This window comes from Saccopteryx leptura, chromosome 6 (genome assembly GCF_036850995.1).
Source record: "Saccopteryx leptura isolate mSacLep1 chromosome 6, mSacLep1_pri_phased_curated, whole genome shotgun sequence".
NCBI lineage: Eukaryota > Metazoa > Chordata > Mammalia > Chiroptera > Emballonuridae > Saccopteryx > Saccopteryx leptura.
This window is the reverse complement of record NC_089508.1, coordinates 160,920,622-160,934,779: the sequence shown is the minus strand read 5'-3', so window position 1 is coordinate 160,934,779 and position 14,158 is coordinate 160,920,622. Positions and strand designations below refer to the sequence as shown.

The window sequence follows — 14,158 nt, the reverse complement described above, 5'->3', positions numbered from 1 at the left end:
AAATTCTAGAATCACTGGAGATGGTGTACCAGAAATAATTTCGACTTGCTTAATCTGGCAATAGAGAATGCCAGTTTCTGGGAATTCACTTCATTCCAAGTGGGCAAACAAGCTATCTATACTCATTCTCTCAGACCTGTATTTGTCCATTCAACTGACCAGCCCAAATCAGTCAACTTGAGAAAATGGTGTGCTCTATTGCTAAAGGGCTAACAGCAGTTCAAGTAAATGTCATCTAATGCCATAGATAAAACATTTCAGAAAGAACGATTTGCCCCACGGATTCTGCATTCCTGTATCCTAGCATTCCAGTCACTGCATCAACACAAATGTAACAGGAAACCTTTCAAGGGTTGTACAGCGAGGGAGTCAAGAGATAAATGAAACCGGCTGAAGTAGTCATGTGGTCACATTTGTTTTAATTATTAAACAAGTACAACATACAACAATTCATTTTTCCAAAGAAATACACTTTTCCATTCTTTTTTTCTTGAAATAAAAAGCCTCCTTAAAAAGCAGAAGGAGCTGCCTGACCTGTGGTGGCGCAGTGGATAAAGCGTCAACCTGGAATGCTGAGGTCTCAGGTCCAAAAACCCTGGGCTTGCCCAGCCAAGACACATATGGGAGTTGATGCTTCCTGCTCCTCCCTCCTTCTCTCTCTCTCTCTCTCTATCTCTCTCCTCTCTAAAATGAACAAAATCTTTAAAAAATTAAAAAAAAAAAAAAAAAAAAAAAAAGCAGGAGCCCAGGGAAGGGCAGTTAGCCCAACCTGACTGGGGTTAGCACTAGGCCTGAGGACTTTTTTTTTTTTGAAAATCAGCAAATCAAGGTTCAAGGAGCACACACATGCATTTCTATTGCTTTATCACCCACATCTCAGGTTCACTTTTCCCACATAAGGAAAATGGGAACAAAGATGAGAATACTGGTCTAACAGCGTTTCAGGGCAAGGGAAGCTGTGAGGAGAAGGAGGGCTGCTTGAAAATTTCTGAAAGAAGGTAGAAAGAGGGAGGAAGCTGCTTAAGGTGAGCGTGCAAAGACTAGGCCAGCCCAGTCAAGGGGGAAAACGGCTTCTGACACTTGGAATAAAAGTAGGTTTGTCTTAGAGAAAGAACAAGAATCACCTGCAGGTTTGTACAAATGTTCATAATTTTTTTAAGAAACTTCTCAGAAAAAAATCGCCTCCTTGATCTTCCATTTTCCTAATTTTGATACTTTGGGGTACAAAATAATTTCACTTTCTTAACTCAAACGCAGAGTATAAGCACAATGATGAATTGTCAATCACACCTGACTCCATGGGAGACTGCTAGGAGGAGCCAGAACTGGTTAATCATCAGCTCTAGCAATCTAGATCATGCAGACCTATATATAGTTAGCAAGTCATCTGATTTTACAAGAGATCCAGAGATGCAGATTTTTATGTAAAATCTCCCAACTTTAATGCTAGCAACCAGTTCCAAAAAATTTTATTATTGTGTGGGACAAGTAAAGGTGTTTGAGTACTAGGTTTGCCCTGTTTGTCAACACTTTGTACAAACTGAACAAGATTCTCCCCTAAAATCCCTTCCAATTCTACATTCCAGAACTCTACAACCTCTGAAGTAATTAATGTCTCTGAGGAGGTCTCTAGCATTCCCCATAAAAAATTCACCAGATGCAGGCTCCCACTGAAGGTGTTAAGGGAAAGGACTCAATCATGCACTAACACTGAGAAACTTAAAATACGTATACTGACACTTAAAAACTGGGAACCCATGCAGTGTGTATTTGTTTTTCAATAACCATGATGGAAAGCAGACTGCCTTGTAGGGCATCTTGAATCAAAAGCCCTGCCAAGGCCCTGGCCGGCTCAGTGGTAGAGCGTCAGCCTGGCGTGCATAAGTCCCGGGTTCGATTCCCGGCCAGGGCACACAGGAGAGGCGCCCATCTGCTTCTCCACCCCTCCCCCCACCTCTCCTTCCTCTCTGTCTCTCTCTTCCCCTCCAGCAGCCGAGGCTCCATTGGAGCAAAGATGGCCCGGGCGCTGGGAATGGCTCCTTGGCCTCTGCCCCAGGCGCTAGGAGTGGCTCTGGTCACGGCAGAGCAAAGCCCCGGAGGGGCAGAGCATCGCCCCCTGGTGGGCAGAGCATCGCCCCCTGGTGGGAGTGCCGGGTGGATCCCGGTTGGGCGCATGCGGGAGTCTGTCTGTCTCTCCCCGTTTCTAGCTTCGGAAAAATACAAAAAACAAAAAACAAACAAAAAAGCCCTACCAAGAGTGACACTGAACAGTATTAACCTATACTACACAGCCAAATTATGCTTTTGGTTACCCCTTACTTAAAAGAATTTCAAAAAGCAGAAGTAGAATTTTTAAAATCTAATAAGAATATATTCTCTGAAAAGAACATAGCTTCTGGTACCAGCTTTCTCACTGACTTATAATCTCATCTTGGGCAATCACTTCACCTCACTGGATCCTTGTACTCATCTACACAATGAAAGAGGTTGAATTCTAAACTCCCAAGTCCTTCCAGCTCTGAAATTCTAGTATTCCTTTCATTTATACTTTCTCTTTAAAGCCTCCGTATTGTTTTATTAAATGTAATTAACTGTCAGGCTCAGCCTGTGGTCTTCCTAGCTATATTTTAAGTTTAAGGCTGATAACTATGTTTATGCTTCTTTATATTTCTTAAGTTGCTGGGCAAGGAAAGTGCTTGAAGCAGAGCAGACACAACATTAGCTGAACTGAATTTATGCAACCTGATTTTAAAATATTTACAAGCCTATCAAGACAAAGCTTCTGCCTTAATCTTACTCATATCTTCTACTACTTCTCTACAATTAATGATACTGTTTAGAGTAGCTAAACAAATAAGTTTTAAACTCTTGGCAGTTTCTAAGTTTTCCAATTAACTTACAGAGCACTCCTTCAAAAGATCTATTACAAAACCTACTAGAGCTAGCCAACCTTAATGAATTACAGCAACCTTAGGTTTTTCCAGGAGGGATCAAGCTTACTTAGTGGAACTAAATAAAAAGTTAAACTGTAGTTATTCAGTCTTCATTACCTTATAATCAGCAATCCTGGCTATAAAACAAAAGTTAGCTATAAATTCAGAAAGGGGCAGAGATGTAGGCATTTGATCAGCAACAGTTATGATGGAAAGAGAAAAGAAGAAGCAAGCAGAAAATAAAAGCATAGCTACATCAGAACTAAGGAGGCTGATTTCGGCACACTGCCTCTTTCAAGCAAAGAGCTACATACCTTTTTCAAAGACAATAAATGTTTATTCCCAACAGAATGGCCATATTATTCTTAAAACATGTCTGCTTCAAACCTTTAAAATATCCTAAGCATACTACTCAATGCCAATTTTTTTCTAACAGCAAGGTTAAGGTAATGCAATGTTAGGTCGGTTCATTTACATGCAAATCAGAAAATTTATAAATTAAAAGTACCCACAGTAACATTAACTGTCACACTGTACAAGATATAGGATTGTGGATTACTAGTGTAGTCACAAGTATGCCAGGCTGCTTCTGCATTAAACAGAGTTAACACAGGTATTGGAATTTCAACTCTCAAATCTCCCAGTAATTGTCAAAAAAAAAAAAAAGCCCCAGTACACCTTGGTCATGGGTTCAATCCCTGGTCAGGGCACATACAAGAACCAATCAATGCCCTGGCCGTTGGCTCAGTGGTAGAGCGTCGGCCTGGCGTGCAGAGGTCCCGGGTTCAATTCCCGTCCAGGGGAACACAGGAGAAGCACCCATCTGCTTCTCCACCCCTCCCCCTCTCCTTCCTCTCTGTCTCTCTCTTCCCCTCCCGCAGCCAGGCTCCATTGGAGCAGGGATGGCCCGGGTGCTGGGGATGGCTCCTTGGCCTCTGCCCCAGGCGCTGGAGTGGCTCTGGTCGCAAAAGAGCGACGCCCCGGAGGGGCAGAGCATCGCCCCCTGTTGGGCAGAGCTTCGCCCCTGGTGGGCGTGCCGGGTGGATCCCGGTCAGGCGCATGCGGGAGTCTGTCTGACTATCTCTCCCTGTTTCCAGCTTCAGAAAAATACAAAAAAAAAAAGAACCAATCATTAACTACTAAATGGAACAATTAAGCGGAATGAGTCGATGCTTCTCTCTTTTGTTCTCTATTTCCTTCCCCCATCCTCCATCTCTCTCTCTCTCTCTCTTATATCAATGAAAAAATTAAAACAAAAATAAAAAGGTAACACTTATAATTAAGACTCACCCTGACACTTGCCTTTTACTAAATCCTCCCCCAAGCCCATCACTGTCTAAAATGGAAACTGTTTGGGGATTGAGGGAGGAAGGGAGAAAGAGGGGTAACAAAATAAGAGGTATAAAAATATATGTTCCGCCCTGGCCGGTTGGCTCAGTGGTAGAGCGTCGGCCTGGCGTGCGGGAGTCCCGGGTTCGATTCCCGGCCAGGGCACACAGGAGAAGTGCCCATCTGCTTCTCCACCCTTCCCCCTCTCCTTCCTCTCTGTGTCTCTCTCTTCCCCTCCCGCAGCCGAGGCTCCATTGGAGCAAAGTTGGCCCGAGCACCAAGGATGGCTCTGTGGCCTCTGCCTCAGGCACTAGAATGGCTCTGGTTGCAACAGAGCAACGCCCCAGATGAGCAGAGCATCGCCCCCTGGTGGGCATGCCGGGTGGATCCCAGTCGGGTGCATGCGGGAGTCTGTCTGACTGCCTCCCCGTTTCCAACTTCAGAAAAATACAAAAAAAAATTATTTATATATATATATATATTTTCCATGTTTTCCCCCCAAAACAATGTGGCTGGAGCACAGAGCAAGAACATGTGAGAGATAAAATGAGATAAAATAAAAGTTCCAGAGCTGCTTAAGTGACCATTTGTAGTAAGAATAGGATATCCATGTTTATTAACTTTAGCTTCCATATCATATAATTGAGATAATTAATAATATAAGTGTTCAATAGAAAGCTGCACTAAGCCACAACTGATTATAGATGCACAGGAGGTCCCTGTTTCCAAAAGAAATTGGATAATTCTATTCTGAAAAGAGAAGCAAAGAAGATGAAACCAGCATCTGGACTGGAGGCAAAAAAGAGGCATTTGTTTTAGAACAATGGGACTACTAGGCAGAGAATCTTGAACACAGCTGAGGAGAAGCCCACAGAAAAAGGACTGTAGTTTTCTTGAATAGCCAGGAGAAAGGATGCCTGCACTTGACTAGAGTCTAGGAAGTTAACCAGACTGAGAAAACAAGAAAGAATTGTCTCTAAAACTTGTGTAGAATATGTACTTTTGATGACCTATTTTGTTATTCATTAATTCATCAATGACTGACCAATTACCATGTCCCAGGATCCTGCTAGGGACACAAAGACTAATTAGAAACCCCTACCAGATCATCCCAGCAATTAATGACAAAAGGAAACAGGTGCCTTTACAATGGAGAAATCTGGTAGATGCCCCTTAATCAAGTGTTTATACTGCTCAAGTCACCACCAGTGAAACTACCTGACAACTACAATGCCTTGGAAAAAAATCATCTTCACATAGGTAGTATTCTTTTTTTTTTTTTTTTTAATGAGAGGAGGGGAGGCAGAGACAGACTATTGCACGTGCTCTGACCAGGATCCACCCAGCAAGCCCAGTAGAGGGGCAATGATCTGCCCATCTAGAGCCCTTGCTCCTTGCAACTGGAGCCATTTTTTAGCAGCTGAGGCAGAAGCCATGGAGCCATCCTCAGCGTCCGGGGCCAACTCGTTCCAACTGAGCCACGGCTGCAGGAGGGGAGGAGAAGAGAGAGAAGCGAGAGGGGGAGAGATGGAGAAGCAGATGGGCGCTTCTCCTGTGTGGCCTTACCGGGAATCGAACCCGGGACATCCACACATTGGGCCGATGCTCTACCACTGAGCCAACTGGCCAGGGCCTAGGTAGTATTCTTGCCAAGAGTAGAAACAATTAGACAAATCCAAACTATAGGACATATACAAAACTGGCCTAAACTCTCCAAAGTATCAATGTAATCAGGGGGTGGGGGGGACTGGAAATAAAAACCAAAGAGACCTCACAACTAAATGCAGTATGTAATCTTTACTGATTCCTGTATTTAAAAAAAAAACAAAACTATAAAGTACATCGCTAGGACAACTGGTGTAATTTAATATGAATATGGGCTGCATGAGAATAATACCTCTGAAATCTGTTAAAAGGCATATTCTGATTCAGCAAGTATAGGGTAGGATGTAAAAATCTGTATTTACCACAAGTGCCCAGGCAGAGACAACCACTTTTTAAAAGGAACTGACTAATGTTTATCAATGTAAAGTTTCCTGTGTGATATTGTAGTTATATATGGTCAATGTCATTTTCCTTAGGAGTTACAAGCTGAAGAACCTAAAGGTTTACCCAATATCTAGAGTTTACTTTCAAATGCCTCAGAAAAATGTTTATATAGAAAAATTGAACAAATTTAAAAATGTTAGTAATTGGTGAATCTAGGAGAATTTGAGACAGGATAGTGTGAAGCTAGGAAAATTCCTTGCCAAGTAGAATGGGGAAACTGAGATAAACAGCTGAACAAACTGGCCAGATATTGAAGGTCACATCTCTAAATATAACATCTAGGCCTCAGTTGTATTTTAGCTTTAGGCCCAGAAAAGCAGCAAAACCAGGACAAGCAGCAATGACTAATGACCCCCTATCATGGGGCTGACCAATTAATAGAGAGCACAACCCTGAACGGGCACATCTGGAAAAGCTGATGAATATTCTATTGAAATCCTTTCCTAAACTCCCAGTCTTTAAAAGCCCTCAAAACAAAGATCCCAGCACTCTCTCCCTCCAGGAAGCACACCTCCCTTTCCCTTCCTCCTCCTCCTCTTTTTCTTCCCCTATAGGTGTTTATCTCCTAAACTTTAAGGGTCCCCAACAGATTTGCAACGAGGGAAGCAATGAGCAGCGGCAGTCCACCCCAGGCTAATCCCCTGAAACTATCTCTGAAGCCCCCTTTTCTCTGACTTCTCAGTGAGCCAAAGCAGCCCTACTAGGCTTATTTCTTTCCTGTATCATTTCCAGAGAGCCACAGCAGCCGGCCTAGGCTCTACTGTTGCTTCTTCTATTCTAGGCCCTTCCTATTCACTGTCTCCAACTTTAATAAACATACTCTCAAAATCACTTGGACTCACTGTGACATTTTTCCTGCACAAACTCAAGAACCCACACACTACCGGCTAGCCCTAAGCGGACCCAAAGGGCCAGGTCCCCTTTCTGGTAACAAATTGATGAATTAAGTGTTCACTGTATTATTACCCTTCTAACTTTTCTATATACTGTAGTTAAAGATTTTTTCAAACTTGGGGGGAAATGCTCACAGTCTAGATAAAAAAAAATAGTTACAACAAAAATTACAAAGTTGTAAATTGCTCCATCAGTGCAAAAGAAGAGCACCCAGGTAAGAGTCCCCAACTTGCCAGGGAGTCCTCACCGAGGAGTCAAAGTACTAGAAGGGAGTGGGAAGCAGTGGCTTCAGGTTCTGCAAAAGGACAATGGCACCAGAGAACTTTGGCACATTCCAAGAACCACAAATATGAATGAAAAAAGATGAGTGAAATGAAAAAGACTGAAAGATAAGCAAAGAAGAAAGCATTATAGGTTTAGACTTTTATCCTTCCTAACTTTGGACCCTCCCTGTCTGGTTAGCTCAGTTGGTTCAAGTATCATCCAGACATGTCAAGGTTGTGGGTTCAACCCCCAATCAGGGCATAGACAAGAGTCAACCGATGAGTGCATGAATAGGTGGAACAACAAATCAGTTTCTCTCTCTCTCTCTCTCTCTCTCTCTCTCTCTCTCTAAAGAGCAATTAAAAAAAATTTTTTTAATCAAACAGGCCCTGGCTGGTTGGCTCAGTGGATACAGCGTTGGTCTGGCATGCAGATGTCCTGGGTTCAATCCCCAGTCAGGACACACATGAGTAGTGACCATCTGCTTCTCTTTCCCTCCCTCACCCCTTTCTCGCTCTCTTCCCCTCTCACAGCCAGCGGCTCAGCTGATTTGATCACCAGCCCCAGACCGGGCTTGCGAGGTGGATCCTGGTCAGGGTACATATAGAAGTCTATCACCCCTTCCTCTCAAAAAAAAAAAAAAAAAAAAAAAAAAATCAAACAATGCTTGTTCTTAAAAAAAGAAAATAATACTTTTGACCCATTCTATTCTTACAATTTATACTAGTTACTTAAAAAATCCTGAATCACCACCGCCACACATAGCTCAAAAAAGAAATAAAACCCACCTCTTACACTTACCATAGTGAAGGCTAAAAAAAAAACAACCGCCTTCCTAGCCAGAATGGCATTTCCCCAATCTTGAAGGACTTCACACACACAACTGCAGAGCTAAGTTCCTCAAAACTCCACAGGCCCCAAACCAAGCATCTCCCTTCCAATCTATTCCCCTGTGGCCTTCCCCACTTACACTGACCAAAACACCAACAAAGCAGGTCCCACAGAAAGAAACCCTAGCCTGACCAGTGGTGGCGGTACAGTGGATGACGCGTCAACGCAGAACTCTGGGGTTACAGATTCAAAGCCTTTAAGTCGACAGCTCTGAGAGTGGGCTCATCAGCGCAGGGTCACTGGCTTGAGCAGGAGAACCATCCACACAATACCAATGCTCACCAGCTTGAGCCCAAAGGGCTTGAAATGCCCAGGGTTACTGGCGTGACCCAAGAGGACACTGGCTTAGCCCTGGTCAAAGTATGTATGAGAAGCAATCAATGCACAACAGTAAAGTGAAAGCAACTACGAGTTGATACTTCTCACCCTCTCTCTCTCCCTTCCTGTGTCTCTAATAAAAAAAAAAAGTCTTGAACCCCCTTTCCTCCTCTTCCCTCCCCTTCCTCTGTGCCTCAGTAAGTAACTCTACAAACCCTTCCCGCGATCAAGGCTCTGGCCTTGGTCCTGGTTTAGATTACCTAGGAGTCTTCTCCTACCAGTTCTCTTAACAGTCCTAGTTACCATCACCGTAGAGTCAACTACCCTCTGAAAAATAACTTGGGATTGTTTCCACGGATAGAATGAAGCCAAACTCCTCCAAACAAACCTGATCCGCACTAGCCTGTCAGCCTCATCACCTGCCTTCACTCCATAAAACTCTTCTCCAGTGCACGTGCCTGTCTCCAGAGCTCCCTTTCCCCTGCTCAAAGCAACCTCCCCAACTTTTTGTCTTCCTTCAAGAGTCACAAGTGTCCTCTTCTCCCACAGATAAAGCTGTTCCCTCTTTTCTGGGTTCCCCAGTCAAAAAAGCACTTTATAAGCATCTCATCTCTCTTACAGCACTTGCCACAGAACACTATCAGTGTGTCTATCTCCCATGAAACTGAGAGCTCTTTGAGCACAGGGACCACGGCTTTTTTGAGCATGGTAACTTTCATCTAATAACATTCTATAAACTACTAACTGAATTGACTAGACTCTTTTAGGTTTCATCTAGCATATAGAAAGCAATAAGAAATGTCTCTCACTTACTATAGATTAGCAAGAATAGATATAGATCGCTAATTCTTACCTATCAGTGATATTACTAAGGCTAATAATCTCATTAGTTTGTAAATCCCTCAAGGTCAGTGATGATGACCTGCATAGTCTTTTTTTACTTTTTTTGTCTGTTTTTTTAAGTGAGAGTAGGGGAGATACAGAGACAGACTCCTGCATGTGCCCTGACCAGAATCCCCCCCAAGACCAATGCCTTGCCCATCCCCAATGCTGGCAACCGAGCTACTTTTATCTCCTGAGGTGGATGCTCCACGGAGCCTTTCTCAGCATCCAGGGACAACGCGCTCAAATCAATCCAGCTAAGGCTACTGGAAGAGAAGAGAGAAAGAGAGAGAGAAGGGGGAAGGGGAGGGGGAAGGGGAAAAGGAGGGGGGAATGGGTAGGGAAGCAGATGGTTGCTTCTCCTGTGTGCCCTAATCGGAATTGAACCTGGGACTTCCACACACCAGGCCAATGCTCTACCACTGATCTGACCAGCCAGGGCCGACTTGTATATACTTAACATTGCCCCCCACCCCACCCTGCATCTGCTTTGAAATGGAGACTTATAATAAATGTATAGAATTCAACTGAACCCTTCCCACTGTAATTGAGATACAGCAAACTAAATACTCCCTTAGACCCTAGCCCTGGACAGTTAGCTCAGTCGGTTAAGAACATCATCCCGAAATGACAAAGTTGCGGGTTCGATCCCCAGACAGGGCACACACAGGAAGCAACTAATGAATGCATGACTGAGTAGAACAACAAATGAATGTTTCCCTTCCTCCTTCCGTTTCTCTCCCTTCCTCTCTGTCTCTCTAAAAATCAATCAAATTAAAAAATGAAGCCCTGTCAGATAGCTCAGTTGACTGGAGCATCATCCTGAAGCACAGAGGTTGCTGGTTCGATCCCCAGGCAGGGCACATACAGGAACAGATAGATTAATGTTCCTGTCTCTCTCTCTCCCTACCTCTCAAATAAATAAATAAATAAACAAATAAGGACTCCCTTAGACCCTGACTCAATAAAGATACCCAAAAAGCATTACATCTTCCACTTGTCTTAACCCTAAAGAAGCTTAAATTTCTCTCAAGGACTGCCATCTTTCATTTCCCTGGATCTCCCCCTTCTTCCAAGCTATCAAGCTCACATTTCACTTAGTGACTTCTCTGTAAAATGACAGGTTTATAAAGATCCACTTCAAAGTCAGTCCAGAGCTTTTCTGAGAACATGATGACCCCAGGTCCAAGGAAGCAAGAAAATGATAAGGGATGACTGTAAGAAACCTTTTCCGATTTAGAGATTCCCAGAATAGAAAATCTCCATGAACACTGACTATCAGTAAGAGTAACTTACCCTTTCAGTTTCTGCCTTATTCATTGCACTATTGTTTAATCACAAACCATGATTAAGAGTCTTGATTAATACTGAAATATTTAATATTATGAAATACTCAATATACCATGAGAGAACAGTAACAATGCATCTTTGCTAGGAAAGAAAGCAGGTATCGGAGCTGCACAGGCCAAATGGACAATTAACAAAGACTCCTATCCTTCATGTCACTAAAAATGGGCCACAACAAATGCATTTTTCTGAGTTATGACAACACTTTGTTTCAAGAACAGTCTGCAGTCTAACCTGGTTAATAAACCAGTACAGAATTATGTAACTTGATCATTAACCAGGCTTCAAACCCACACTTTCAACTCATAATGTCAAATACTAACAAAATAAAATAAACCATAGCAATAAAACATTTTCAAACTACAACTGATGATCTACTTATTTGTAACAGTAGTTAACAATAAAATCTCAGAACAAGAAAATGAGGGAAATCCACAGCTCAATATAATGAAATAGAATAGCCAAAACAATCCAGGAAAGAATTAGCCTTTAAATTATCAACTAAGCCCTAGCTGGTTGGCTCAAGTGGGGTAGAGCATCAGCCTGGCATGTGGAAGTCCCAGGTTAGATTCCCGGCCAGGGCACACAGGAGAGGGGCCCATCTGCTTCTGCCCCCTTCCCCCTCTCCTTTCTCTCTATCTCTTCCCCTCCTGCAGCCAAGGCTCCATTGGAGCAAAGTTGGCCCAGGTGCTGAGGATGGCTCCATGGTCTCCACCTCAGGTGCTAGAATTGCTCCAGTTGCAACAGAGCATCGCCCCAGATGGATAGAACATCGCCCCATGGTGGGCATGCTGGTGGATCCTGGTCAGACGTATGCAGGAGTCTGTCTGCCTCCCCCCCCCCCGCCCCGCTACTCACTTCACAAAAATACAACAACAAAAAAAATTAAAATAAATTATCAACTAATGAATAAGATAGCTATTTAACACTGAGATTAAACTGGATTAATCATTACAGAACTTTAATGCAAATGAGGTTTTTTTCTGTAAAGCCTTCGAAGTCTTAAAAATCTTACAGATGAAAACTATAACTTCCATAATTCCCTCCTTTTTTACTATAATGGGAACATACAACAAAATATTTTAAAAATCAAATCACACTTACCGATATAATACTTGTTCCAAATGATCAAATCTTTGCTACAGACATTTAGAATAACACTTGAAGTTGCCTTTCTCAATGTATTTACATTATATGTATTACTCTAAATTTGCAGCTAGTGAAAAAGTACAAATTAAATCCCAATCAAAAAGTGGGGTTGATAGATGACAGTCCATTAACAAATAAATAGAAATGCATGCTAATTTCAAGCTCCATTAGAAATAGGGTTGGGGCATGCTTGTACATGGAGAAGAAAAGTTTGATAGTTATAAAAAAAAACTAAAAAAATAATAATAATAATGAACACTTAGAGGCTCCAAAAGAGAAAGGGCAATATTGAAGTTTTATTTTGAAGCATGGTTATTTCTGCACACTTTGAACTTTCAATAATGGATAAATTTAGTATAGTGCTCTTGCAAGTGAGCAAACAGCATGACACTGGGCAAGTCAAGCCAGACTGTCCATTTCACCAGTGTTGGGCCCACTCAACCCACGTCCACATCGGGGGGCTGAGCAGGCCACCAAGCTGCACAAGCAACTCTTTCCAAGTCTGGAAGCAAGCACACCGGCACCTTGGCAAATTTTCAGAACTGCTGAAACTCATGCCTGATATGTTTAACTTAAGAGAAAACAGAAGGTACTAAGACTTAAAGCCTCCAATATATACAGTACAATCAAAATTCCTCTAAGTCTTTTTAAGGGTGTAGCTTCATAGTCACTCATGAGGAAAAAATTATTTGGGCAGGGAAAGCAGAAAGGATAATTGAATCCACTTTTTTCACTATTTGTTTATTTACAGACACTAACAAAGAATATACATTTTGAATGAATTTAATTTTTAACTATTTTTTTCACTTTTGACATGCAGCTAAATTCAATCTGATGTACTACTCTCAGTTTTAACAAAATCAAACAGTTGTGCGTAAGCACCTCCACAATCAAGCACCTCCACGTTATAGAAAATGTAAAGGGTTTTATTTTCACAATAGCATGTACATACAACTAAACAAATGAATTTAAATACAGGTGTACACAAAATATATACCAGCTTCAAATACTAATTTGGCCTACTAATCAACTTACTATAAACTACAATAATCAAATCAGTGTGGGCCCTGGCTGAGTAACTCAGTTGGTTGGAGCATCATCTCGACATGCTGAGGTTGCGGATTCAATCCTTGGTCAGGGCACATACAAGAATTAACCAATGATGGCATGAATAGTGGAGCAACAAGCTGGTATTTCTCTCTCTCTAAGAATCAATACATAAAAATTGCAGTGGGGTAATGCCACAGAGAAAAAGAGACCAACACAATAGAAGAGAACCCAGAAACCAACTTGTAGGTATATACACAGTCAAATGACTTTTGATAAGGGTGTTAAGATTATTCAATGAGGAAAGGGTAGACTTTTCAACAAATGGTGCTGAGAAAACTAAATGCACATGTAAAAGGATGAAGTTGAACCATTACCTAGTATATACAAAAGGCAACTCAAAATGGATCAAAGATCACTAAAAGATGAAACAATGAAACACTTGGGAAAAAACACAGGGCAAAAGGTTCATGACATTGGATTTGGCAATGATTTTTTTTTTTTAATTTATTGATTTTAGAGCAGAAGGGGTTGGAGCAGTGGGGTGGGAAGCATCAACTCATAGTTCTTGTATGTGCCTTGACCGGGCAAGCCCAGGGTTTCGAACCAGGAACCTCAACTGGGCAAGTAGGAGTTTTGGAACCAGCGACTTCAGCATTCCAGGCCAACACTTTATCCACTGTGCCACCACAGGTCAGTCTTGGCAATGACTTCTTGACTATAATACCATAGGCTCAAATAGGTAACCAAAGAAAAACAGATATCAAAATATCTGTTTTTTGACTTGATCAAAATAGAAACATTTGAGTATCAAAGGACATCAACAAAGTGAAAAGGCAACCACAGTATGGGTTATGGGAAAATCATATATGTGGTAAGAGATTAATATCCAGAATAGAGAACTCCTAAAATTGAACAATCAAAAAACCAAAAGCCTGGCCAAGTGGTGGCACAGTAGATAAAGCGTCAATCTGGGACACAGAGGACCCAGGTTGCCAGCTTAAACGCGGGCTCATCAACCCAAGCGCAGGCTCACAACTTGAGCATTGAGCACA

At 42.2% G+C, this 14,158-nt stretch overlaps 1 protein-coding gene across 2 annotated transcripts in view; it reads right to left on the bottom strand.

Annotated features, from left to right (window-relative positions):
* CTNNA1 (catenin alpha 1) overlaps positions 1–14,158 on the bottom strand; it is a 223,156-nt gene that overhangs the window by 191,468 nt on the left and 17,530 nt on the right. The window lies entirely within an intron of this gene.